This window comes from Dipodomys spectabilis, unplaced genomic scaffold (genome assembly GCF_019054845.1).
Source record: "Dipodomys spectabilis isolate Male_0828 unplaced genomic scaffold, ASM1905484v1 ptg000045l, whole genome shotgun sequence".
NCBI lineage: Eukaryota > Metazoa > Chordata > Mammalia > Rodentia > Heteromyidae > Dipodomys > Dipodomys spectabilis.
In genome coordinates, this window is record NW_024870722.1 from 3,425,925 (window position 1) to 3,452,104 (window position 26,180).

General features: G+C 42.1%; 1 pseudogene; it reads right to left on the minus strand.

Moving 5' to 3' along the window:
- Positions 1 to 1,617: 1,617 nt before the first annotated feature.
- The window catches only part of LOC122106990, a 65,444-nt pseudogene continuing 40,881 nt past the window's right edge, over positions 1,618 to 26,180 (minus strand).

A 26,180-nucleotide genomic window follows, 5' to 3' on the forward strand; every position in this document is an offset into this window, starting at 1 on the left:
GACACCTGTTGCTTGTCCTCAGCTCCTGATTCTCCAATTCCGCAGGGTCAGGACCACTGACAGATGTATTAATTATAGAAAGAAGGAAATTTGTCCTTTGCAGTCAGTTGCCTGAATCGTGTTTAACAGCCCCTCGGAATGGCTTGGGCACTGCCCTGTGTTTAGATCTTAAAAAAAAAAAAAATCAAAGAGTTGCTTTCTTTAGTTACTCAGACTATTCCCTAGTTGAGACTATTCAAGGTTAATCATAGGGAATGACTTAGGAGGTCCATTCCATTTGCTTAGAGGTATAATGCTAGTTCTTTCTTCTAGAAAAGAAGGCAGAGAGAACTGGAGGAGGGGAGAAGTTTCATCAAGCAACTTGTGCAAACCAGTTTGTACAATATTGCATAATTGGTCTGCTTGACCAGTATGACTTCTTTTATTCTGGGGAGCAGTGCTACAATGGAGTCTATCACTGGTGGTATGCTTTTCTATTTTCCACAAGAGAAAACTAAGAATCAGTAATAGGATGATGGTCATACAGTTAACACACAGTAGAGTGCATACTCCAAATCACGAAAATCTGATTGTTGGCACAAACCTTATAGACTTCTGTCTCCTACCTACTCATGCTGGTGCACTTCTTAATCTCTGCTCTATCGTATCAACCTTAAAAGGATACCTAAGAATTTTTCCTGATCTTCTACTTTTCTGCTCTATTGGATTTATAGAAAAGGAGCATTTTCATACTAAAAATAAAATGTAAATGGCTAGCCTGTGAAAGTAAAAAAACATTTTTCAAGGAAACTTACAGGTATTATAAATGAGAACCATCACGTCAAGCATTAATATTAGGCCCATACATAGTTAGAAATAAAAGCTGGCTCATCTCAAGATATACTTTGCAATTGACTCAACTTAAAGGGTGAGCTTTTGGAGAAATTGTATCTATAGATCATTTCAAGGGTACAAATATATAGTCTATGTTTTTTGGCACCCAAACTCTCATTTATTCTGCACTGTCCCATTTATAATTCTTACAGAACATCTATGAAATAGTTAGGATACAGATGAGTAAGTAGAAACTGAAAAAGGAATCTCAATAGAGAAAATGTATTTAATAAATTAAAGCAAATATCAAAAAGCTGGGGAGAGCTGTGACAGGAAGAAAAGATATAACCAGAGTCTGGAAATACCTACGTAGCTACTCTTCTGAGTCATATTCTTCTCAAATCCCAGTGACCACTGAATATGCACATATACATACCAAGAAAGGTTAGAGAAAGTACAAATGCGTGCTTTGTACTATTTAAACAGCAAATTTTTAGCAGATCCACTAAAATATAGAATGCCTGAGAAAAACCCTTAATAAAAGCATGGTCACTCAATTCAAATCAATACTAGCTCAGTATACAAAATTTGATTGGCAGTGTTTCAAGTTTCTATGAGCAATATCTTAGTACCTGTGTCATTTTGCAAACTCCTCTGAAAATTCAGTGCAATACCAAATGCCTATCCTTACAGCGATATGGTCTTAAATTAGGCCACTTACAGAGAGTCCAGTTCCTGTAGACCATTGGAACTCTATGAATGTATTTGAGTAAAGAGAACAGTCATACAGCTCTGCTGAGGTCATCATGAACATGAGCACTCGTCATTTAGTTCTGAAGTTTCAGCTATGTGAGCAGCAGGATGACCTTCAGCATCTTCATTATTGTACACAGTGAAGAGCTCAGTGACTTTCTGATATGAGTCATCCAATTCTTCCGTATTCGTAGGTAGCCTAGTTCCCAAAGATCCACAGTATGTTTCCTCATCAAGGTCACTTTCATCAGCATCAGCATCATCAACATCTGAAAGATTACGGTGTGTGGTAACGTCATCACTGGCCACAGAGTATGGCCCAAGGAAGATATGTCTGCCTTATCAGTAAATAATGCCATTTTCGCTCCAAATCTTCCTTGGGTTTCCATGCCTCATGACCAATAGAACAGGCCAGGTTTAGCCCCATTCATATTTTCAGTCAATGGTAGAGAAACTTTTGCATCACGGATTTTAATTGTTTCAAAATCACCTTTAATAAGAACATTTGAAGAGTTTGTGTCTTCATGCGATCGCTTCTTTTCTGGGTGCAGGTACTTTAGTTATCTTGCCATCTTTAAAGAAACTTTAAAAGAAATGACAGCTTCTGGGAAAGGATCTCTGCTGCCTTTATTTAATTCTTCTAATAAATCATTTAGAGACTTTTCACCTCTGTACTCATAGTAAGGCACTGATTATTGTCACTGACTTTATTAAAATATGATAGCCTAAAATATTTGGATGATGATGGCTTTTTCAAAATCTTAGCTTCATCAGTTAGTCTCTTCAGATACATAGTTTGATAATGACCATTACATATACGATTTCTCCCTTCCCCCCCCGCCTCTTGTGTGTGTATGCATATGCACATAGTGTATTCCAGTCCTAAGGCTTGAACTCAGAGCTTGGGTGCTCCTGAGCTTTTGTACTCAAGGCTAGCACTCTACTGCTCAAGCCATAGCTCTATCAATGGCTTTTTTTTTTGGTGGTTAATTAAAGATAAGAGTCTCACAGACTTTCCTACCCAGGCTGGCTTTGAACCTGATCCTCAGATCTCAGCCTCCTGAGTGGCTAGGATTACAGTCATGAAACATCAGCACCCAGCTTATTAACTACTTTTAAATGGAAAAAGTAGCTTCATTCCAATACTGACTTTGAAAGAAAACCCACAAAAAGAAAGTAGTGAGACTCTACATTTGGGGAGATATCCTCAAAGAAGAGTCTAATAGAGCCCTACTGGAAGATGGTGTTTCTAGTATGGAGCTCCGTCTATATCTCCTCTCTCGGCTTTGTGTTCTGATGGCTTGATTGCATGTGGATGTGCTACCCTGACTGTTTTCATTGGTCAGGCATCCAGGACATTGTGGGAAGAAGCATTTGAACAAGAACCCCAAGGCACTATGGGAACAACAAATGACATGATGAGACACATGTTATCTTTCACATGTTATATCTATCACTTTTTAATTTCTATAAGTCTAACAGTTCCCCTTTCTTCTCTCAACTGTAGTTGGCACTGAGATATATATTATCCACCCCTCAAGAGGTTTAGGCTCTAACCATGAAGATCAGATAGGCATAAAAATATCACAAAACAGTTCTGCACATTCATTACGAGGTTCCACACAGGTGGCATCATTGGCAAGTATGTAACCATGTCTCTTTAACTCCATCTATAGGAGTGTTCCAGGTTCAAGAGGTATTCCCACTGAAATAAAATTTTGTGATGTTTGAATCTGTTTTCCCTTTCCCAATTCACTTATTTATCACTTTATCTCAGATTTTCCTGTTATGAGATGATCCCAGTGTGACTATTCATGTCCTCATTCTTCCATGAGTTTGTGATTTGGGCTTCCTTCACATCTCCAGTCCTAGAGTTCCCGGAAGTGGACCCGGATGATAGCATACTTAGTTTTGATGTTAGAGCAAATTTCTCAGAGCTCTGTTCCTGCAACCCAAATAGCAAACCTTCATGTTATGTTGGCCTTCGTGTGCCTTATGCTAACTGACTGCTTTCTTTACAGAAACCATAGAAAACTGACTGTGAAAGTAGCCAGGATGTCCAGATCCAAATCTAGGGAAGAAAAATATAAGCAACCTTGAAGAAAATCAGGATGCAAACTTATGAAATGAGGAATACAGATTGATCTCCTTATATGTCATTAGCAAGGGGGTCTACCATTGGTCGTTTAATCAATTATGTCATTGTTCACTAAATGGGAGGGCTGTATCTGTCCACGGTATTGGCCAACATTAAATAACACACACACACACCGACACACACACACACCGACACACACACACACACCGACACACACACACAGTAGTGTTTGTCAACCACTCTTGGTTAATTATGTCTCCAAACTAGTTATGTGGGGAAGTGGAGAAATTTCCAGATTTATATGGATTTGAGACCACTTCCCACCTAACTAAGTGGGGAACCATATGTGATACAGAGAAAAGAGAAGCTTATTTCATACTAAAGGAGCTGCTCAGTTACTTGCTGCAAGTCTACTTTATCGAGTGACAGTCTGTTTCTGTGAAAATGGAACAGCAAGGCAGGGCTTTTCTGTAAGTTGCTGATAAAGGAAAGTGCCTAGCACATCGTTTGCCACACAGCAACGAATCACTAGTTGCTAACTCAATCAGAAGTGGACATTTAAAGAATGGAAATAAGAGCCCAGCATCGTGTGGAGAAAAGAGCTGCTAGTCTAAGATATGAGAAGACAAAGAGAATGATTCTATCTTCTCTGAACAAGGAGGATTTCCGAAAACTTGCAAAGACGCAGCATGAAGTGATGGAAAATGTGTGGGAGAGCCTTCAAACTGGAGGGGATCTCCAAGGACATGAACATGGGAAAGAAAAATAGCCATTCCCCGAGTGTTCCTAGAGTGGACAACAGAGCAGGCTCATCAGACAGAGATGCTAGGGAGACGATGGGATGATTTTCAGCTGCCAGTGAAGATGACTCTCAGTTATCAGGGTCAAGGAGAATTGTGAGAAAACATAAATAGATAAAGACAGTGAAACAAGAGCCTGAGTAAACTGCATTTTTAAAAGAAAAAGAAAGCAGTCTATGATTCTATATACCTGTAATTTGCCAAATTATTAGAGGGTTGGCCCAGAGCCTTCCATATGTTATGGTAAATCACTTGGGAGGCCAACTAAGCATTTGTGGCATTTCAGAGATGCCAGCTTTGGTAAGGAGTTTCGAGTCTGCTAGGGCCAGTAACCTACATTGAGCTTGGAGAGAAATGAAGTGTAGTTCCAAGGGCACAGATGGTGGAGCTGTGGGAGCCCCTGTGTCTTGTCTCTTCTCCAATAGTGCACCTGCAATACCTGCGCAGGCAAATACTCCAGATACTGCTCGCTGAGTCCTTGTGGTGAGCCCGGGCTGACCCTTGATTTGTAGATGCTAAAGGTTTTTTTTTTCTCCTAACACTAGGGGCATCTGAGTTCACCAGCTCTGTCCTAACTTACACACAGCAGTTAGATCATAGCAGTTTGATCATAGCAGCCACCCCAACCGGATAGGTATGGAGGCTGCAGAATGGAACAATGATCACTGCCAAGGAACTCAAGAGCTCCTGAGAGTTAGAAAGAAAAAGAAGGAGAAGGAGAGGGAGAAGGAGAGGGAGAAGGAGAAGGAGAAGGAGGAGGAGGAGGAGGAGGAGAAGGAGGAGAAGGAGGAGAAGAAGGAGAAGGAGGAGGAGAAGAAGAAGAAGAAGAAGAAGAAGAAGAAGAAGAAGAAGAAGAAGAAGAAGAAGAAGAAGAAGAAGAAGAAGAAGAAGAAGAAGAAGAAGAAGAAGAAGAAGAAGAAGAAGAAGAAGAAGAGGAAGAGGAAGAGAAAGAGGAGGAGGAGGAGGAAAAGGAGGAGGAGGAGGAAAAGGAGGAGGAGGAAGAGGAGGAGGAAGAGGAGGAAGGAAGGAAGGAAGGAAGGAAGGAAGGAAGGAAGGAAGGAAGGAAGGAAGGAAGGAAGGAAGGAGAAGAAGGAGAAGCAGGAGGAGGAGGAGTGGGGGAGGAGGAGGAGGGGGAAAAAAATTCTTCCCAGAGTCCCTGACCCTAAGGCCCTGGCCAAACCATGATAAGGCAAGCCTCTGCTTTGCTTTCTCTCTAGAGAACCTTATAGAAGTTTCTCTCCTTATTATGCTGCCAGTCTCAAGTCTGAGCACAGAGTTGGGGGTGCCTTGTCTCAAACCCATGTTTTGGGGGACTAGGAAGGGTAGGAAACAGAACAGTGAAACATGGCAAGTGATTTGCCTGCAAGTCCCCATGTGCCTCCAGCACCCACTGTGGATAAAAGGAGATGCAGAGGAAAACACCACTGTGCCTTCAATGGTTAAATAACTGTGATCTGACTCCCACAGGGTAGCACAATGCCCTCTCTTCTGCCTGGCTTCCCCTGGAGAAATCTAAGCTCAGAGGGGCTAAGAAGAAGGATACCTCCCTACACGCAAACCATCTACTTCCCTTCTCCCTACTCACTGGCAGCAGGACTGAAAGATACAATGTGACTTTGCTTCTCTGCATGCTCATGAGCTTGCTGGGCTTGGTGGCTCATGGCTCACATCTGTAATCCTAGCTACTCAAGAGGCTGAGATCTGAGGATTGTGGTTTGAAGCCAGCCTGGGCAGGAAAGTCCATGAGACTCTCATCTCCAATACACTAGTCAGAAAAAAAAAAAGGCTGGAAGTGGCTCTATGGCTCAAGTGGCAGGACTGGCGAAAACAAAAAGAAAAAGAAAGAAAAAAGTCTGAGCTGGTTGTTTTCCTTTGCTTCATCTCCCCTTTGTACCACCAAGACAGAACAAAGTCTGAAAACCTGTGCTCAGCACAAGACAGATCTGAGGAACCAATGAAGCCTAGACAAGATGTTTTCCTCAGCATGCTTCCTAGGGAGCCTGGTCTTGACTTTCACATTTGCTGGAGGTGTGGTGTCCAAAGTAAACCTTTTGAACTGTTTTTTTGGAACCTCCAAAAAGACCCTGAACATCAAAGGGGATCCAATCCCCCGCGTGGTGCATGGCAGGCATCGTTAAGCATTTTGCATGAATCAACCACCTTCTGAAAAAGAAAGGAAACCCAAACTCAAAGCACATGGCCAGCCGATGGCCCCAACCACGTTCCCCACCACATGCTCACCACATGGCCTTGCCTGGCTTTGTGGAATCAAGCCCTACAGGCGCACAATGAATGCTCCTCCATCACAAGAACCATTCTCTGTGTACTCTCAGGCCAGGATACAATGGGGCCACTTGTCAGAGCCTCTGTACATGGCTCAAGCAGGCCCACCTCATGGGAGACCATGTAAACTCTGACTGTAGTTACAAAGGGAGTCCTGCTGAGCCACACACACCCCCCCCCAAAAAAAGTCAGGCTGGGGGGTGTAGCCTGGGCTGAATGGGTGAGTCCTTGGCACCATGCCCAGAAAGCTGCACTTGGAACAAATCTCAATATTCATAGACTACAGAGAACACAGTCCTGAAGGAAGGCAGAGCAGGAGCAAATCCAGAGTTTTGAGAATTGCCTACCATTTGCTTCGCCCACCGCAAGGGCAGCTATGATGTTGCAGGGCCACTGATGGGCCCTGCAATGCCTGGTAAACTGGTGAGACACTCTGCTTTTGATCTGCCTGAGAAAGAAGGCATCGTCAGGCCCTTTCAAACATCTGCTGGGCTATCTACAGAAGAAAGTTGGCATCCATCGTTGAGAGCAAAGTGGAAGGTGGGTAGGAAGTCAATTGTGTCCCTGCCAGATCCCGCTAACAACCTTCTCCGAGGGAGGGAAACATCTGTCCCTGAGATCTCACTGGAAGGACCTGACACCGTTCTTAAAATAAGATGCTATCATTCTTGGCTACTGCCTTTTTTAAAAGTCCTCTTCTCTAGTAGGAAATGTTCTAGGTTGAGGAAAAGAAAAAGGCTGAAAACCGCAAATGCAACCCAATTTGCTGAGAGTTTTCATTAGCAGCTCAAAAACTGCCCACATTCTGGGTTTTTAATTAATAGGCATGATTTCCTTTGACTTCTACTTCAATGGGAGCTATATAAAACTAGCGAGTGGGTGACATTATTTCCATTCAAAAAAGAAAGAGAAGAGCAAGGGAAAGGGCTAAGTTAGGAACAGAGAAGGCAAACGAACTGTGTCTCTCCCTGAATACCTTTATAAATAAACACTGATGCCCGCACCCTTTCCAGAGCCTTTCAACCCATGACCAATCAACTCCCTGAGTCCATTGAATACCCTGATAGCCTGAACCACCAGCCCAGACATGGCAGACCCCAGCCAGACACCCTCACTACACAAATCCTGACTGAGCATGCCGCATCACAGACATTGTTAGGCAGGGACCAAAATGCTGAGAGAAAACTGCTTTCCACTCTCTGAGGAGCTCGTGATCTTAAGGAAAAGATACATAAAACAACAACAACAAAATGCTGTTTGGCCAGACGATTAGCACTTCCAGGCAGAAACATTGTCTTATCAATTCTTGTGCTCCTATCGCCTACCTAGTTCCTAAATAGAGGAGGCAGTTGTTAAATGTTCATTGAATGAATACGTGACAGATAGCATGTTCCTCCACATGGACTGTCATGGCACTGCAGGACAGGGCAACTCTACTGTGGTGGGCTAGACCTGGGCAACAGCTACCATGACATCTGTTCTATGTGTTCAGAAACCAGTATGATCAGCTGTTACATTTTGGCTTGGTATCATCTTCCAGGAGAGGAAGGTGAAGGCCTAGAGATGGAGCTTACACACCAAATGGAGTTTTCCAAAGAGAAAACTTGGGAAGTGCATTCTGGCCAGAAGGACCAGTGAAGGCAAAGGCAAAGAGAACTGAGCTTTGCCAAGCAAGTTGGGGAATCAAGAAAAAGAAGATTGTTGAGATTGGGGTTATAGCTTAGTGGTACAGCATATGGTCCGTCTGCAGAGTCACAAAATTAAAAAGGAAAAAAATGAACAGGGGAGGTAGTGCAGACACACGGGAATCAAATCCTACAGAATCTCAGCTGCTGAGGCCTGGGTTGAGTTCAATCTGTGTTCTGAAGGCAAGGAAGAATATTCAGATGGTTTTAATCAGAAAGAAGCCTGAAGGCTCTGATGAAAAAAATGAGACCGAGCTAGGTAAAGATGACTTGTTGGAAGGCTTTATGTAGAAAACATTGAAGCATAGAAAGATACTAAAGCATCGGTGACAGACTTAGGACACACACAACTCCAGCACATTTGGGAGGCAGATATTTTCTCTCACGTTGCAGGAATCTGTTGGGTGCAAGGGAGGAGAGAAGAAAGCTTAGTGAGGCACCTGGGAGGTGGTTCTGTTGACGTAATAGGAAACCAGTCCAGAAAGGTTGGACAGGGTGACATGCATGTTATATGAAATGTGATGCTTCTGCCACATCAGATGGAGCTGTCCAGAGCAGGCTGTAGTATTCTAGAACTTGGACAGGTTTGATCTAGAGAGGTGACCTGTACTGGTCTGGGATTTGCCACGTAGTTTCTCCCCACAATCTCACATGTGCACACCGTGTCCAGAACCTGACTTGCAAGAGCATTTCTAAATGCTCTGATGCTAAATCAGAGATGCCAAGAAAAGCATTTCACATTTAGGAGGCGGCTGTGACACCTATGAGCTAAGGTTGTGACAAAGCCGACTGAAGCAACACTTCCAAATAGGGGAAAAAATGTGTCCTAAAGAGCTCAGAGAGAAACTCCAGTGTTCCTATTAATGACAAGAGCTTTCCCCACTTAAAGAACAAGGAAAGAAGGAAGTGTATATTAGATAGGAAATATATATATATGAAGAAGGAAGGAAGGAAGGAAGGAAGGAAGGAAGGAAGGAAGGAAGGAAGGAAGGAAGGAAGGAAGGAAGGAAGGAAGGAAGGAAGGAAGGCATTTGTGTATAAATACCATTTTGAAACACTTTATGTAGTTACTTTCTGCTAATAACAAAAAGAAACCTTCTTAGTAGAAATCATTGGAGCCTTCCATCTGTCCACTCACTCATTATAAACCACCAGCAAACTTCTAACACATGGTGATTGTCCTATCTAGTGAACTATGAATGAGAAATCTGAACCACCAATAGATGAACTACCTTACTATTCCTTCATTCACACCATTTTCTTATCCTTGCTTTGCGAAGACTCAAACCTTGCATAGATCAATCTACCCTAGATTTAGTGAACCCATTCTTACTGGTACACACATGAATTTTCTGATGAAGAATAAAGCTCTTCCCTGACAACAAATCCAGCAGCTTGTAGTATAGCCGAAAGGATATTCATCAACTCGACCTTCTATCTAACCTGTCCATGAATTAAGTTTGCCCATTAGTCCCATTTCACTGCAGCAGGGAATAGACATGACTTTCCCCCTTTCTTTCTCAGCACTCAAAAGCTGTACCTCTTGATTTTTCTAACCTACAGAGTCCAATGACTTCCTTGCTTTATGAAATTTCAATACCAGCAGGTCTGCAGGAATAAGTGCAAATCTGACTGAGGCAAGAAGATGAGAAATGTCCAATTTATTGTCCAGTGTAAACCAGGCTTCTGAATACTTGACATCAGGCATGTCTAATTTTCAGTCATTCAGAAGGGCTGGGGTGGAAGGTATTTGTCTCCTCCATGGTTAACTCCACCACCACCATCACCATCACCATCATCATTTACTGCTGCTTTTGAAGGAGTTAGAAGAAGGCTTATTCTGGTATTTAATCAGCAATCTTCCTACTAGGGATTGAGTCAACTGTGCCTATGATTATCTTCACTAGCCAGCTAGAAGCCTTTTCGCCCTTTACCTACAATGCAGCAAAGTTAAAGACCAACCTACAATCTCTATGATGTTCTTTTCAATTCACAGAGTTCTCTAGTGTCTGGCTACCATCTACACTAAGGTAAAGAACCTGAACCATTTTTTCTGTTTTGATTATGGGGAAAAACAAGGAAGCATACAAGGTAGACAATATAGAGATAGATATAGATGATAGATAGATAGATAATTAAATATAAATAAGTACATATAAATAGTCTGTGCTTGGATTTCCTGTCCTCTCCCCCCACCCATGTCAGCTAGAACTTGAGATCTAAGGGGTTACCTCTTCTACCTTTCTGCCAATTATTGAAGTTCTTTCCAGGTTCATGATGAAAATCTCTGTGACAGACAGGGTATTCATAGCTTCCCACCCCTATCCTGTGGTGATACATAATAATTGACAACTTGTTTGCACTTACAGACCACCTAGAAAATCATAAGTTCTTTGCTGTGAGGGCATTTCCAGAGATAACTGACATGTATATTATCAAATGAAGGGGGGGATCTCTTCCCAAATAAGGCAGTACCATCCAATAGGCTGAGGGTCCAGATGGAACAAAACAACAAAAGCGGGAAGAAACTCACTTTCAAGCACATACTGGGCTCTTCTTGAGTGGGTGCATTTTGAGGTTTGTGGTTGTTGCTATTGTTTCTTTTGTTGTTGTTGCTGTTTTGTGGGCTTTTTCTTTTTTCGTGCTGTCATTACCCATGGACATCAAACTCCAGATTCTTTAGGCTTTGAATGTGGACTCTAACCAGACTCCCTAGCAAGTTCCTGAGGCCTTCAGCCTTGTACTTGCGCTGGTCCTCTGTTCTGATGCTTCCAGCTGCCTGGATTTGGTTTCCCAAATCTCTAGCCTTCAGATGGTCATTGTGGAACAATCCACCCCAGATCGTGTGAGCCAACCTAGTAAACCCCCCTTATAATTTTATATATTTCCACTGCTCTGTCCACCTGAGAACCCCAACTAATACACAAAGAGAAGAGACCTCAGGCAAATACATTTCACTGCTAGGGCATGACTGCTGGGATTCATCTTCAACCCATCATGTTCCTTGGCTAATACTATTCATGCTCCCTGACCCTTTTTAGTCTCTTCTGTGTCATCCTGGGGAAAATATCTCTTGTCCACTAAAGATAAAAGGAGATCTTGACTTCTATTTTACAATTCAAGTCCTGTTAAAACTTTTCCGAATTCTGAAAACAGGTTTCTCCTTCACAATAAAATAGAAAAAAGAAAAAAGCACTTATATCAGATGCCCTCCTCACCCTGAGATTTAACAATTCTATGGAGGCTCTGAGGAACTTGTCAAGTCTTTGCTGTATGATTGTGAGAAAATCCTATGAATGAGAAGAGTAGTGTTTCTCAGCCTCATGACTCCAACTTCTCAGCTTCCTCCCTGCAATCGATCTCTTTTTTAATAAACTTTTTATTGTGAAAATACTGTACAGAGAAGTTACAATTACATGAGCAAGGTAATGAGTACATTTCTTATCCAGCATTGTTGCCTCCTCCTTTGTTTTTCCCTTCCCATCCCTTCCCTCCCATCTCCACAACTACACAGCCCCCCCCCACACCCCCACACCCCCCGCCCACCAGCCTAAATTGTAAAGTTCGTTTTTCGACATAGCGTCTTGTACATCTCATTGTTGCAGTGGGTCAACTTGTACCTTTACCCTAAGCTAGAGGATATCTTTCTAAAGTTGAGTCATCTTAAAATTCTTCAGTAGCTACCTGTAACATGCTTTGAAAAGTACTCTACCTGTTGCTGCCCCTTACCTCTCCAGCTACAATTTTACCATCTAACCAGTCTTTATTAGTCACAACTCTATTCCCACTAACAAACTTTAGCTATCTCTACTTGGATCTCTAGGACATAGCCTGGGGTGAGCTCTAGAAGTGTTTCCTTGCTCCCACACTGGGTTAGGTATTTCTTCCCGGTGCCTTCTACGTATCCTATAGTAACTGGCATTGCAATGACCTACATTGTCTCTACCCCTACAGGGCTGCCAGCTACTTAAGAGTAAGGACTCTTAAGAATAAGGTGAAAGGAAAGGAGGAAAGAAGAAACGTACCATGGGATAACCTTAACTCTAAGACATGAACTAAGGATAAATTCATAAAAGAGCCAGGAAAGAGTAATGAAAGGGCTGGGAAGGTGGCTCAGTGGTAGAGCACTTGTCTTACATGCCTGAGGCCCTGGGTTTGATTCCTCAGCACCACATAAGCAAAAAGAAAAAAGCTGGAAGTGGCACTGTGGCTCAAGTGGTAGAGCGCTAGCCTGGAGCTGAAGAGCTGAGGGACAGCACCCAGGCCCAGAGTTCAGACCCCATGACCGGACCCCGCAACCCCCCCAAAAAAAGAGTAATCAAAAGCATTCGGGGAAAAGAGTTGTGACATGTGAGCAATAAGCTCTTCAGAAAAATGCTCTTAAAAAAAATCAGGTGATTAGCCAAGTTGATGGTATATACCTGTAATCCCAGGCACAAGAAAAGAGCAGGGAGCAAAAAGGGGTCATGGGGCTTGAACTAAGGGCCTAGGCACTGTCCCTGAGCTCTTCAGCCCAAGATTAGCACTCTACCATTCTGAGCCACAGCATCACTTCCAGTTTTCTGGTGGTTATTTGGAGATAAGAGTCTCACAGCCTTTCCTGTCCAGCTGGCTTTGAATAGTGACCCTCAGACCTCAGCCTCATGAGGTGCTAGGACTACAGACATGAGATACCAGCACTTTGTATATTTTTTTGTGCTATGAGCCTCCTGGGCAGTCTGTTGGAGACTGTGTGAACTCCTTCTCAAAATATTGATAAATATAGAAAAGATCATATATATATACATATATAGTAATAATTGAAGACCCTACAACACAATATTCTATAGTCAAACATAGTGTATATTCTTTTTCCCACATGATAGACAATTTGAAGACATTATACCATAATAATATTTGTGTCTTTTTGTTAACATATTAAGTAACAAGACCTAGCAGTCGCTTCACAAAATACTGCAACTTCTCAGTGGTGATGAAAGAAAATGATACTTCAAGATATTTGTAATAACTGTCACATTAACACTAGTGTGTGGTTTATTGCTACATCCATAATTGAAGAAAATGCTGAATTTCAGTTAAAGGTTAGCAACAAGAAAGCCTTTTCTCCATCCGATTCAGAGCCCCTAGGTTGGGAACTCCTACCCGAACCATCAAGTTGGCCACAAGGTCAGAGCTGACTTCTAGCCAGAGCAGTGTCAAGCAAGTGACAGAGGCAAAAGCCAGCATGAAATGAAGTGAAGGAGTGAACAGAAGGAGAGAACATAAAGGCTATGATTATAGGTTCCTCTTTCCACACATTTTTGTGGCCAAATGACCAAAAAGGCTTGGAGTCACTTGAAGAAAAAGAAATGTCGAGGAGACACAGAAATAGAACATGCCATCTCCTCGTGACCCTGAAAGCCATGCCAATTGCACATCAGTGCTGGAAGTGGCTTCCACATTGCCAATGGAGGTCAGTAGATCAGGACAGGGAAGTGCTAAGTTAGTAAGGTAGGAGAAATATGCAGCCTCCGGACCCAGAATAGCAGGAAAGAGATGACTCTTCGTTCTCTGAAAAATAACTGCCTGTCTTTGTTTAGCATAGGCATGTAATGGATTGACTTTGCAATCAGTTGGAGATTTTCACTCCGTGTGTAATATTGATTGGAGAAGAACCATACAAAGAATCTTCTAGAGTGTGGGGGAGATGGAGACACCCAGAAACTTGATCCAGAGGGTGCCTTTTTTTGTTTGTTTAGATGAGAGCTCATCTCCAGGCAACGGAAGTTCTTCATCCTATGGGTTTTTTTTGGGGGGATCTACATGGAGCTACAGTAGATAATAGCAGAAACATCTGATTTTTTTTCTTCATGTGCATGGAAAAGACAGAAGCAAAAGTCCAGAATATGGCAGGTCAGGCCCAACAATTTTATTAAAGACGGAACATAGCCAAAACAAAACTAGGAAACATTAGGATTTCTTAATAACCACCCTTATCTAGCCACAGATAGAGAAGAAAAGATAAAAGGCTCCTGATATCTAATGAAATCTATAGCCTGGGCTTTCTGAGAGTTTGGGGGAGAGATGGAACAGAAGGAAAGCTGTGTCAATCTGCAAATCTACTATTCAAATCTAGGCTTCAGTTTTCTTGCCACTGAGAGTAATTAAGAGGTTAGCAACCTGCCTTTGAGCCTCTTCAGCCTCAGAAACAATCATGGCTCTGTTGGCTAGGTGACTTCATCCAGACCAACCCAGATCAAGATAAATCAATGTAAATGTCTCCTGACATAAGAACCTGAGTTTGTGGGATACGTGACCAAGAGTCTGTGGGTTCAGGAAGCTGGAATGTTCATTCAATGCTTTATATTTGAAGACTGTAGCTCATAGGCAGTCTCTGGGCTCTAGTAGAGCCTGAAGGAACATTATGCCATCACTGAATGTTGATCACCAACACTGTTTATCTTGCTTTTCTGTTTAAGAAGTTAAAAGTCCTTTCCCGAAGTGGCCTCCACCAGCCTCAGGCATGCATCTCTGCATTCCACCCACCAGTAGCCAGGCTCTTAGCCAGCCCACATTCAGACTCCACAGGGAATGAGTTAAGAGATTTATTCAAGGCCACTCAAGAGATTCAGGGTGCCTTGGCTAACACTAACTCCTAACCTTGTGTCTTATCATTTGGGACTCTATTTATCTCAAACTGTGGGTTCCAGGGAAATTGCATAAAAGCAGCTCTTTTTTTCAACAGTACTCAAGGTTGTCCCTGGAATTCTCAGAGGATCTAATACAGGAATTAAGTGGGGAAGGGGTGAGTTTTCCAAAGGAAACAGCTCAGGTCTCTAATACCTCAACCATGGATTGTCCAGAATAAATCACTCTGGATTTCTGGAGACAATGTAAATTGAACACCATGTATAAACCAGAGTGACTGCTCCTAAGGAAGTTGAAACCCATCTACCCTCAACTTTCAGATAAGTCCAGAACTCGGTGATCCCATCTCCATCAAAGCACAAATGTACAGTGCTCCCAAACCTCCTGGGAACCTCATTGGGATCCAATGTTTGATTTGGAAACTAACAGCCGAAGTAACAATTCAGCACTTTGTTTCATTTAGTTTAGGGGTGTGTGCAGCAGAAATGCAAGCAAAACAAACTCCTGCTCTTATGAGCTCTGCTTAGAGAAGGGGAGCCAGAGCCAGAATTCTCTCAAGGGCAGATTTCAAGAGGACTTTGCTTGGGCTTGGCATAGATGCTTCCAACCCAGAACTCAGGGTTCTTGGCCAGAAGCTGTGAACTCTGACTCACCTGCCCACAGCAATCTGCTCAGTATGGTAGAGTAACTGTTTAATGAGGGCCTGGGAAACAGACCGGCTCTGTTTGAGTCCAGTAAAAGGACAGCTGAGTGTGGGAGGAAAGAGGCAAGAAGTGAGGACAGGTGTCCGCAGGTGTCTGTGCTCACTTTTGATTTTCTCTCTTCAGGCACTGTGGTTCATCTGTTGTAAAGCCAGGGTGCCTGGAGGATTTCACACCCATGCTGTGAGCCAATGCCACTTTGACTCTATAAGAATGTTCTCTAGGTCCAGTGGATCAAGGTCTCAAGTGGAAATAAAAGGATCTGGACCCAAACACAGACTGAGGCACTTGCTGGTTAGAGCAAGCTATTGATTGCCCTCCCCTCTCCCACACAGGCATTTTGGTACCTCTTTGATATTTCATATGAACGTTTCGTGGCCAAAGGGAACTGACCCTGTTTTCAACATCTGCTCTTGTGAAATAATGTAGTGGCCTAAGGACAGTTACAAAATAATTACTAAATATGCTTTCTGGATCATTTCTTAAGGAAGAAGTGGGCTGGAAACCTCCCATTCTTCACTCACCCTTTCTGGCACCACTGCCAAGGGTTTGCTGTGTCTCTTCTTTAAGCCAAGTATGACTTTTCAAGTCCAGTAGGCCAGTCATTCATGTAGATATCTGGTTGAGCTGTACTCTTATGAGACAGATAGTCTGGTGAAGAGACAGCCATAGTCTGGTGAAGAGACAGCCATGGCACAGTTCTCCCCAGTTAAGGTATTCATTGTGCCACATTGCAGTCCCTGGGTTCCTAGCACATGCCCTACAGAGTTCCAAAACTCCCTCCAAACATCCTGACCCCTAATCCCTGCCTCCAACTACAGCCAACCTTTTCCCTCTGGTGCCCATTCTGCGTGCTCCATTGCTTCCCAACCCCAGAAGTAGAGATCTTTTTTTTTTTTTTTCTCAATTTAAAGAGGACAGCTGGTCACGTAGGCTTTACTTCCCTAACCATTCCTTCCCAGTGTCTTGATTCCATCCATGCTGCTTTTCTGCCTGAAAATATGCAGCTCCATTCTCCCCATCTCAGGGTACAAGTGCCAAGTTGTGCCCTTTCGAGGGTTTTCCTTCCTTTCTTCTTTGCCAACTTTCAGTTCAAGTCATCTCCACCTGCCGTTGTGCTTCTTTGGGGAACCTGAGCCACACCACTTTACATCCCTGAACTGTGAGCTCTCGCCTGTCAGCAGTAATCTCCCATCCATGTTCAACAATGACCCTTTCTCACACATGTTAGTTCTACGAGACATTTTACAATTTGGTGACACCAAATCTTAGTCCTGTAAGATTTTACATTTTGTTTTCTACGGCACACTGACTTCTTCAGCTTATTCCTACCTGGATATTTGATTCTACTTCATTTACTGGTCCTCTTCCAAAGGTCAGAGCAGAAAGTTAATCTATCCCCAAGGCTTATCTTTGTATTGTTATTGTGGTTCACCTGTTCTGAAATGGCTTATTGGTTCTCACTGCTAATGGAACAAACTACTAGTTGGTTATCTTAGCCTTAGAGAGCTCCCATGTGATCCTCCCATGCAACATTATCTTCTGTTCCTTCTTGCTACTTGGCCACTACTTGCCTCCACACTGGATCACAGCTGTAAATGTCAGGGTCCAACTCCAAGGCTCTACCTAGGCCACACCTCCTAGACATCCTCTTCTTCCTTATCCAAGTTCTTCTTCTAGTTCAAAGTCTGGCTAAATGCTAATCTTTTCTTCACTAGTGTGCAACAGCACAAAGATGTCTTATATTCTTGAATGTCCCTCTAAAGCCTGTAGTTCATGTATGAAGGCCAAATAAAAGGACTAGAGGTATGGTTCAAGTGGTAGAGCACTAGTCTAGCATGTATGAAACTCTGAGTTGAGTTCTCCATATTTAAAAACAAACAAGCAAAGCCAAACATATGAAGTTATGATAAATACCAATTTCATATTGGCTTGATCTATATATTCTTTAGTTCTAAACATCTAGCAAACCATGATGTCCAGTTGCTTACTTTGCAGATACTCCTGATCATAAAATTTAGTTCTAAGTAGACCCACCTTATGATTTCCTCTCAATTATTGATAGAAGTTAAGGCAAGCTGTCATTAACTAGTGGCACTGTGTCACACTTGGCTATAGGGCTTGAACAGGACAAGACAGCTTATGCCAGCAACATCATTTATCTTGAGATGATGATAAACAAAATCTTCCTTTTTGTTTTTTACACATCTATGTTTATTGCTGCACTATTCACAATAGCCAAGTTAAAGAAACAGCCCAGATGCCCTACATTAGATGAGTGGATTAATAAAATGTGGTATATATACATAATGGAATTTTACTCATCTATCAGAAAATAATATGTCATCTTCGGGGAAATGGATGGATCTAGAACAAATCAGATTAAGTGAAGTAAGTCAGACTCAGAGAAACAAATGGCACTTGTTTTCTCTCATATGTGGAAGCTGGATATAAAATAATCGAATGTGATAACTTAAGTAGGATTCTAGGTATTCACATATAAACAGTCAGACCAAAAAGGATACTCTTAAGGAGAAACACAGAGGAGTAACTTCTCTGAACATCTAAGATACTATTTGTTAAAGAAAACTCCAGTAAATGGAAACATTATTTTTATTTTGTTGCTATTGTTGATGGTGGTGGGAGTGGTGTTTGTTTTTGCTTTGAGGTTTTCTTTTTCTTCTAGGGAAGATAAAGCAGGGGCACAAAAAGGAAGGGAAAAAGGAGTATGAAAAAATGAAATCACACTATTCACTCTATACTATATGGAAAATGATCCATTTAACTTGTGGGCAGGGATGGGAGGGGAAATCTGGGGAAAAGTATAGAGAGGGGTGACATTGTCCAAGAAAAAAAAATGTATTCATTACTTGACTTATATAATGGTAGCCCCTCTGTACAACATCTTAATAATAACAATAAAATTGTTTTAAAAGAAATGCAATGTCTTCTTTTCCTTATGCCTATGGTATATTCATGTCTATATCTTCAGGAGGGTGGGGGCAGGGTACAGAACTCAAAGGAAAAAGGGTGTAAAAGTGCAGCAGAGGAGCTCACTGGACATTGATGAAAGTGAACTGTACAACTCGTGGGTGGAGCCAGGAGGGAGGGACTGAGAAGAATGAGGGAACAGATGACACTGTACGAAAGAACTATAAAAAAAAACAATAAAAAATACAGCACTTTGTTAAACCATCTCAATTTAAACATTACATCAAACATGTGTAAAAGACCACTCAGAATAACTTACTTGGAAAAAAATAAAGCTTCTAAGACAACACGTTAGTGTCTTTTTTCCTCATCTTTAATAACTTGTCCAAACTTTCATTGCTATTTCACACACACTAATTAAAATATCACTCTGCAAACCACATCTGCCACAGTCTGTCCAGATCTATTCCCTTTCTTAGTAATATAATCCAGTCCTTCCCTTTAACTGGCATCGCCCAGCACCCTTGCAGTTAGCTGCGGACTGTAACTGTAAGTAGCCAGAAGGATATAGCAGAACTATCATACAAGAGTTCTGAGAAGTATCTACAGGTAAACAACACTCCCCCAATACTCCTTCCTTCTTCCTAATGGTTAAAAACAGATAAATGGCTCCATTCCACAAGACTTCTGGGCCTTAAGTGGAAGCACATGGGAAGAAACAAACAGAAGGAAGATAGTCCTTCTGCTTTCCAGAGCAACCATTCTAGCCCTGTAATATTTCCCTCTAGACTTCATTTCATAAGGTAGAACTAAAGTATCTATTCAAGCTACTCTAGGTTTAATAGCTCAACCTAATCTTACCTTACTAAAAGATCTATCCAAGCGACGGTTATTCTAGGTTTATTAGCTCAATCTCAGCTTATCTGATATACTTACCTAAAACTGTTTTTACTTTTGGCAGTACTGGGATTTATCTTGCTAGGCAAACACTCTACCACTTGAGTCATGCCTCATCCCTGTTTTGCTTTTAGTTATATTTCAGATAAAGTCTTGCTTTGGTCTGGCCTTTGACTGTGAGCCTCCAGAACAAAATTCCCCTAAGATTTACATATGCAGTTTTGCTTCAGAAGTCTACGTAGGTAAACTCCTTTCTTTATGCATCAAATGGATCCACAGCACTTTTCAAAATTAATATAGTGTCATTCCCTGTCTCTCTTCTCTTTTTATTATTATTAATTTTTACTGAGGTAAAAGAGTGGCTAAGTGTTATTATGGGCTAGGTGTGCCAGGTGAAGTAAGAGAAACAGAAATTGTCACTCATTTCTGTGCTTTATTTGTTGTGCAGCCCTACAAATATGACATCTTGTATCCAAAAACAAATGGGGTAAATACTTCCCATTTTAATCATCCAAACCCTATTGAGTTTGCTGCGAAAATTAAGTTATAGGAAGAGCTTGACACATGGAGGTGAGAAGTCAATAAATACTTGTAGGACCTAAAAGGAAAAAAAATCTTAACTACAGAATACACAGCTCCCACACGATTGTCTTCCAATCGTTGTTGGTTTGACCACTTTACGGCTGTGAAGTTTAGCTCCCCCATAGAAATCAAAGTTCATGGGTATGCAAGTTAAAGGGTATGTCAGGTTATCTGCATGCGTGACCAGCAATCATCCTCTCAATTTTGTACCTGTGATCTGTGCCAGAGAAGATATTTATCTATCATTTCAGCCACCCTACTTCAAGGTATTTATCCTGTATTGCCCAGCTCTGAAGAAACAGTTTTGCTATGTCCTTTAAGCTCATTTGTATTATTTGATTCTACCTCTTGTATATTACCATTGAAATGGTAAATAAAAAATAAATAATATACAGGAAAGAATCATAATGATAACCCAGGCCCTAGAAAAGGAATCTGGACTATTTTCTCCCCATCAATTGGCTCTCCAATACACTACACTTAAATTTCCACCTTCTACTCCTAAGTGACGCCTTGTTATTAAACTGTAGTCAGAATAATAATAGCTAACATCTATTATACTCGTATCCCGAAGAAGGCTTTTTGCCAAGCATTTCAGAGGTGTTATATATTTTTGTAACTCTAGGAAGTAGATTTTATTCAAACATTTATCAAAAATTAATTAGCCAGACACTCCACCAGGTACCAGGGAAACAAAAATAAACATTATAGAAAGAGACTATGCTCTTGTGGAGTTTGTATTCCAGGGCTAGAGAGATAATCAATGCATTGTGAGTAGAGTGGTAAGAAATGCAAACTATGAGGGAAGGTAAAGCTGAATAAGAGCCTAACTGACTGGTTAGCATCTAAGCTAACAGGTTAGGCTACACATGGTATTGCTAGGACTACAGACGTGAGTCACCTGCGCCCATCTCAAGAGCTCTATTTTCTTTTTTTCTTTTCTTTTCTTTTTTTTGGGGGGGGTCCAGTCATGGGGCCTGAACTCTGGGCCTGGGCACTGTCCCTCAGCTCTTCAGCTCAAGGCTAGCGCTCTACCACTTGAGCCACAGTGCCACTTCCGGCTTTTTTCTTTTTGCTTATATGGTGCTGAGGAATCGAACCCAGGGCCTCATGCATGCAAGGCAAGCACTCTACCACTGAGCCATCTTCCCAGCTCCTAGAGCTCTATTTTCATTAGCATTATTGTATCCATCTCACTAATACAGAAACAAAAACTAGAGGCATTTGCTCAAGATAATACAGCAAATATATGCAAGAGCAGCAACTGGAGTCAGGATCATTTTGATTCTAGAAAACAAAGCTGCATAAGCTGGAAATTCTACAGGTCAAGATGTTTTAATTCTATCCTATCCCATCCACAATGTAAGACAGCAACAGGCCAAACCCCTGTGTTAACTAAGCAGATGATTTAATTAGTATCATGCCCTTGTGATTTGAATAAACCTTCCTTGTCATGTGAGACACAAGACCGAAAGCTATGTGCTTGGACCTGGACCAGCTCTAGGCCTCAGCCACAGCAGGCTTTACCAATCTGCTATAGCAATTACCAGAATTGCCTAAAATCTGAGGCATGGCTTTTTTTTTTTCTGCAGAGGTTGCCAGATAATTCCTCATAACTGATTACCTAAAGAGGTCAGAATAACAATTCTACAAATCAGTCATAGAGAAGACTTAAGAAATGATATGTTTTTAAGTATTCAAAAAGTGTTTTCATGAGCTGATATTCAGTATTATTAAATTTGACATTGAAGTTCCATGAATGGAAGAGCTTTGATCTTCTTATTCTACCTGAAATTTTCTCACCAGGAAGCTTTCCTAATGTGAAACAGTGCTAAGGCTAGTAGTGCATTTGTATGGGCGCTTCTTAGAAGAGGTATGTGGTCAAAAGGCCTTGATACTCAAGCTTGCAATTCTAGCTACTTGGGAGGCAAAGATCCAGGGATCAAGGTTCAAGTCCAGTCTAAGCACAACATTTCAAGAGTGTCCATCTCACGCAATGGCTGGACATCTGTCTATTACCCCAGCTACAGGGGCAGCACATTGGCTGGTGACAGTACTGTGTGCTTGTCCTAAGCTAGGGGGGAAGCATAATGGGTGGGTACAGTGACCCACACTTGTCATCTTGGTGACAAAGGGCAGTACCTGCAAGAGGGTCACAGTACAGGCTGGCACAGGCATAAAAGCAACACCCTCTCTTGAAAATAGCCAACATCAAAAAGCAGCTGATGCAGTGGCTTAAGTGGCAAAGCACCTGCTTAACAAGCATAAGGTCTTGGGTTCAAGACCTGAGTACCACAACAGTAATTAATTATCATGGTTAATGATAGTTAATATATTGTAATCATTAATCATGATAATCTATTCTATATAATAGTATACTATACATAATATACTATTCATTATTGTTATTGATCTAATAATATAATATAAATGCAAAGATGGCCACCAACCATCCAATATTATTAAATCATATTCAATATTAATTAATATATATTTACTAATATAATAGCCATGCTATTTAGCAATATAGTGTATTATAATATATTTAATAATATTATATAATGTGATCATTATTACTATTCATTAGGACAAAGCCTCATTGAAATTTTTTTCTCTTTTTTAAATTTAATTTTATTGTCAAGGTGATGTACAGAGGGGTTACAGTTACATATGTAAGGTAATGAGTACATTTCTTGTTGAATATGGTTAGCCCTCCCTCTTTTTTCCTATTTTTCCTCCCCCTGCCATCTCCCTCCCCTGCCGCAGTTGTAAAGTTCATTTTCACCGTATTTTCTTGTGAGGATCACTGTTACATCGGTTCACCCTTTGTCCTTGGTCTCACCGTTTTGTTGTTTCCCTTCCCTTCCCATAATTTTTGGTTAATAAGAACCAAAGTCCCTTTCCCTGTTTTCAAATTTCCTACCAGCAGAGTTGAAACAAAAGGGCCTATGTGAATATCCTCTCCGTCCTTCTTTCCCCTTCTCCTCTCCCTCTCTCTCGTCTCTTTCCCCTTCCCACCCCACCTCCTGTGTTTCTTTCCAAAAGAGGACTCCCAGATATTCAGCTGCAAAGCTCAGAGACCCCAGAGATCTAACTGTTAAAAGCACCAATTTCTGACAGAGGAGTCACATGCAAAGAGCATGAAGGATAACTGACATTACAATTTATTGCCCCCCAAACAACCTTCTCAACTTAAAGCAAAACCATAATTACGGGTGAGAAAGACACTCCCTGTTAACTGGCTGTGAAAGTGTGATTTACAGTGCATCCTCCCTCCCTGTAGAAGGCTCTTGGCAGCCACAAACACAGGTTTTGTGTATTCAGAGGCAAAGCTCAGAGGAGCAGAAGAGAGTTAAGAGGACATTGTACAGGGGAAGTGTGCCTCTTTCCACCACATTTATTCCATAAAGTCCCAGCACTAAGTGCCCTTAGGAAAATCCCCATTAGGAAAACAAACTTGCACTATGGTAATGACAGCAACTGGGCACTTCTTCCTGTCCTTTTTTTCTTTAATAGCTCCCTATCCAATAAAATTTCTTGCTCTCTATTTATTTACGACTTACAGGAAAGACAGTACTTGCACCAATGAGGAAATACTAACCCAATTTTAAGTCACAGAACAACACGGGCCTGACCTTGCCAGAGACAGGGGATTGAAAGTAGTACTTGTAGCCGAGGAGGCTCGAAGATAAGCAGGCATCTGAGAACACATTTTCCCGGCACTAGCAGGAAGAGAGGCCTGGTAATGAGGGTGCAGACAGCTTTGGAAAACAAAACAGTCAGGAGAATACACAGGAGCTTATAGAAAGGACAAAACCTAGTGCCCAGAGCTTCAAAGGAACCACCTAAAAAGAAATTCTGCCAATGAGAACGTTTCTTTTCAAGCCAGTTCATTTCCAGGAAATGTGAGATTAGGACCCACTGAGCCTGCTCCCAAAGCTTGGAGTGCTTCTAGATGTTTACCTTATCCTTCCAATCACAAAAGTTGTCTCCAATGCAGAAGTACCAGCTCAGATTCTTCCCAAGACAGTCATGGTCTCCAAATAGAATTAACCTATAGAAATTCTCTCTAGGGATTCGGAATTACTCTACGTGAGAATTTTGATGACTTTATTGTAAGAGTTTGTAGTTTTTTGCACCTAGTTTTCTTGATGTGTCCACCCATCGAGGAGGGGAAATATGGAATTTGGAACAAAAAAGGCAGGATTCAAACAATCCATCTCTGAGCAAGTAACTTAAGCTGCTCAAAGGGTTGAAATAATTATAGTAGTGACTGGCTATGGATATAATCTGTGAGTTATCCAGAATTCCTGGCACAAGGCTTGCCACTAACTACATTGGTTCTTAAACAAGGGGGTCCCTTGCATGCTGCAAGCCCAGCATTAATTGCTTTAAACCCAGACACATGACTCTGCGATCAAGAAGGCTGAGGAGCAGTTGGCTATACTGGTGGTGCTAAGGCTAAGCATGGGACAAAAATTAACTAAGGAAAAGAAAGAGATTGTCCCCTGTCAGGAAAACCCAATTATACAGAGACACAAAGAGAATGACAACCGGCAGCCCATGAGCCCAACAACCACAAGTCATGGAAAGGGTTGTCATGTACAGAACAAGACACCAGTGATCTATGAATTTCAGGAAATCAAAGAACCCTTTAAGGACCTAGCACTTGCGAGGCTGGCGCTCTACCACTTGAGCCACCCCCTCCAGCCTAACTTTTGGCTGGTTTGTCTGGAGACAAAGTCTCACAGACTTTCCTGCCAGGCTGGTTTTGAACCACAATCCTCCAAGTCTCAGCAGAGAAGATTACAAGTAAGATTACACATATGAGCCACTGGTATCTGGCTAGGGTCATTTTGTTTCATTTCATTTTATTTTTTTTACTGGAAGTATCATACCTCCCCTCCTTCCAAATTGGCCAGGTAAACTTTGTACCAGCCTCAACTTTATCTGAAATTCACACTGGTCAACTCATTCTTTTCATTTGCTAAATCCAGAAACTTTGCTCATCCGTTGCTCTGGTCTACCAAAAGCAACACAGATGTGAAATTCATTTCCTGCTACCAGGTGTTAGGAGGAAGTCACTCTTCTGCTACCCCTTTTCAGGATGCTGGGAGATGGTGAGTCGGGTTTCATGGTCATTGCAGCTGTCGCTAAGCCTCTTAGAGCACAGAGGTGCTGCTCAGATTCCATAACTAGAGGCCCGGCTTTCTGCACTCAGATGATTGCTTTTCTCCAGACACCTTATTGCATTTACCACAATTGCTCTGAGTTTCCCCACTTGGGAAAAGAAGTCTACTTCCACCCCCATCTCCTGGGGTTCGGGGCTGGTCCTCACATCATCTGAGATGTACATCACACCTGCAAGCTGTCAGCAGTGATTGTCCCCTCCCCAAGCCCGCGCCGCACTTTGGGCTACGCTGGGAAGGGTGTGGGATTTGAATCCCACAGTTACTGGGCAGTGGAATCCTCCTCCGGGAGTCTACAGTCACCTGCTGGAGGGAGGCAGAAGCATTTCAAACCTTCAAAGAGCAACATGCAAGTGAGTACAAGAGAGACAACATGAATCTGAAAAATCAAAAAGTCACTTTTCAGTTCCTGTAGGCTATAGGACATGCACAGCAATTTGTGACAAATTCCCACTGTCCTCTACTCAACATAAAGGAAGCCCAACCCAGGACTTTGGCCAGAAAAAGGAGTCCCATGCCTCCGCAGCTAGCAAAACGGGGGTCAGCCATGAAGAAAATACAACTCGAGTTTCCTCCTCCCTGTATGGGAAACATATTGCTGCTGAAGCCCATCCTATCTCCCACAGCCCGACCTGTGCACATCATGCAGCGGAAAACACAAGTCTGAGAGTCGAAAGAGGAAGGGCAAGGGAGGAAATTGCAAGGTCAAAGTGACTGCCTGGGGAAGGCTGATTACTCAACATGTTTAAAGCATTATTAGCGGGTACAGAGAGGTAGCAGGCCAGGATGAGAGGGGGAGGGGGCCCAGAGCTGTAGGAAAA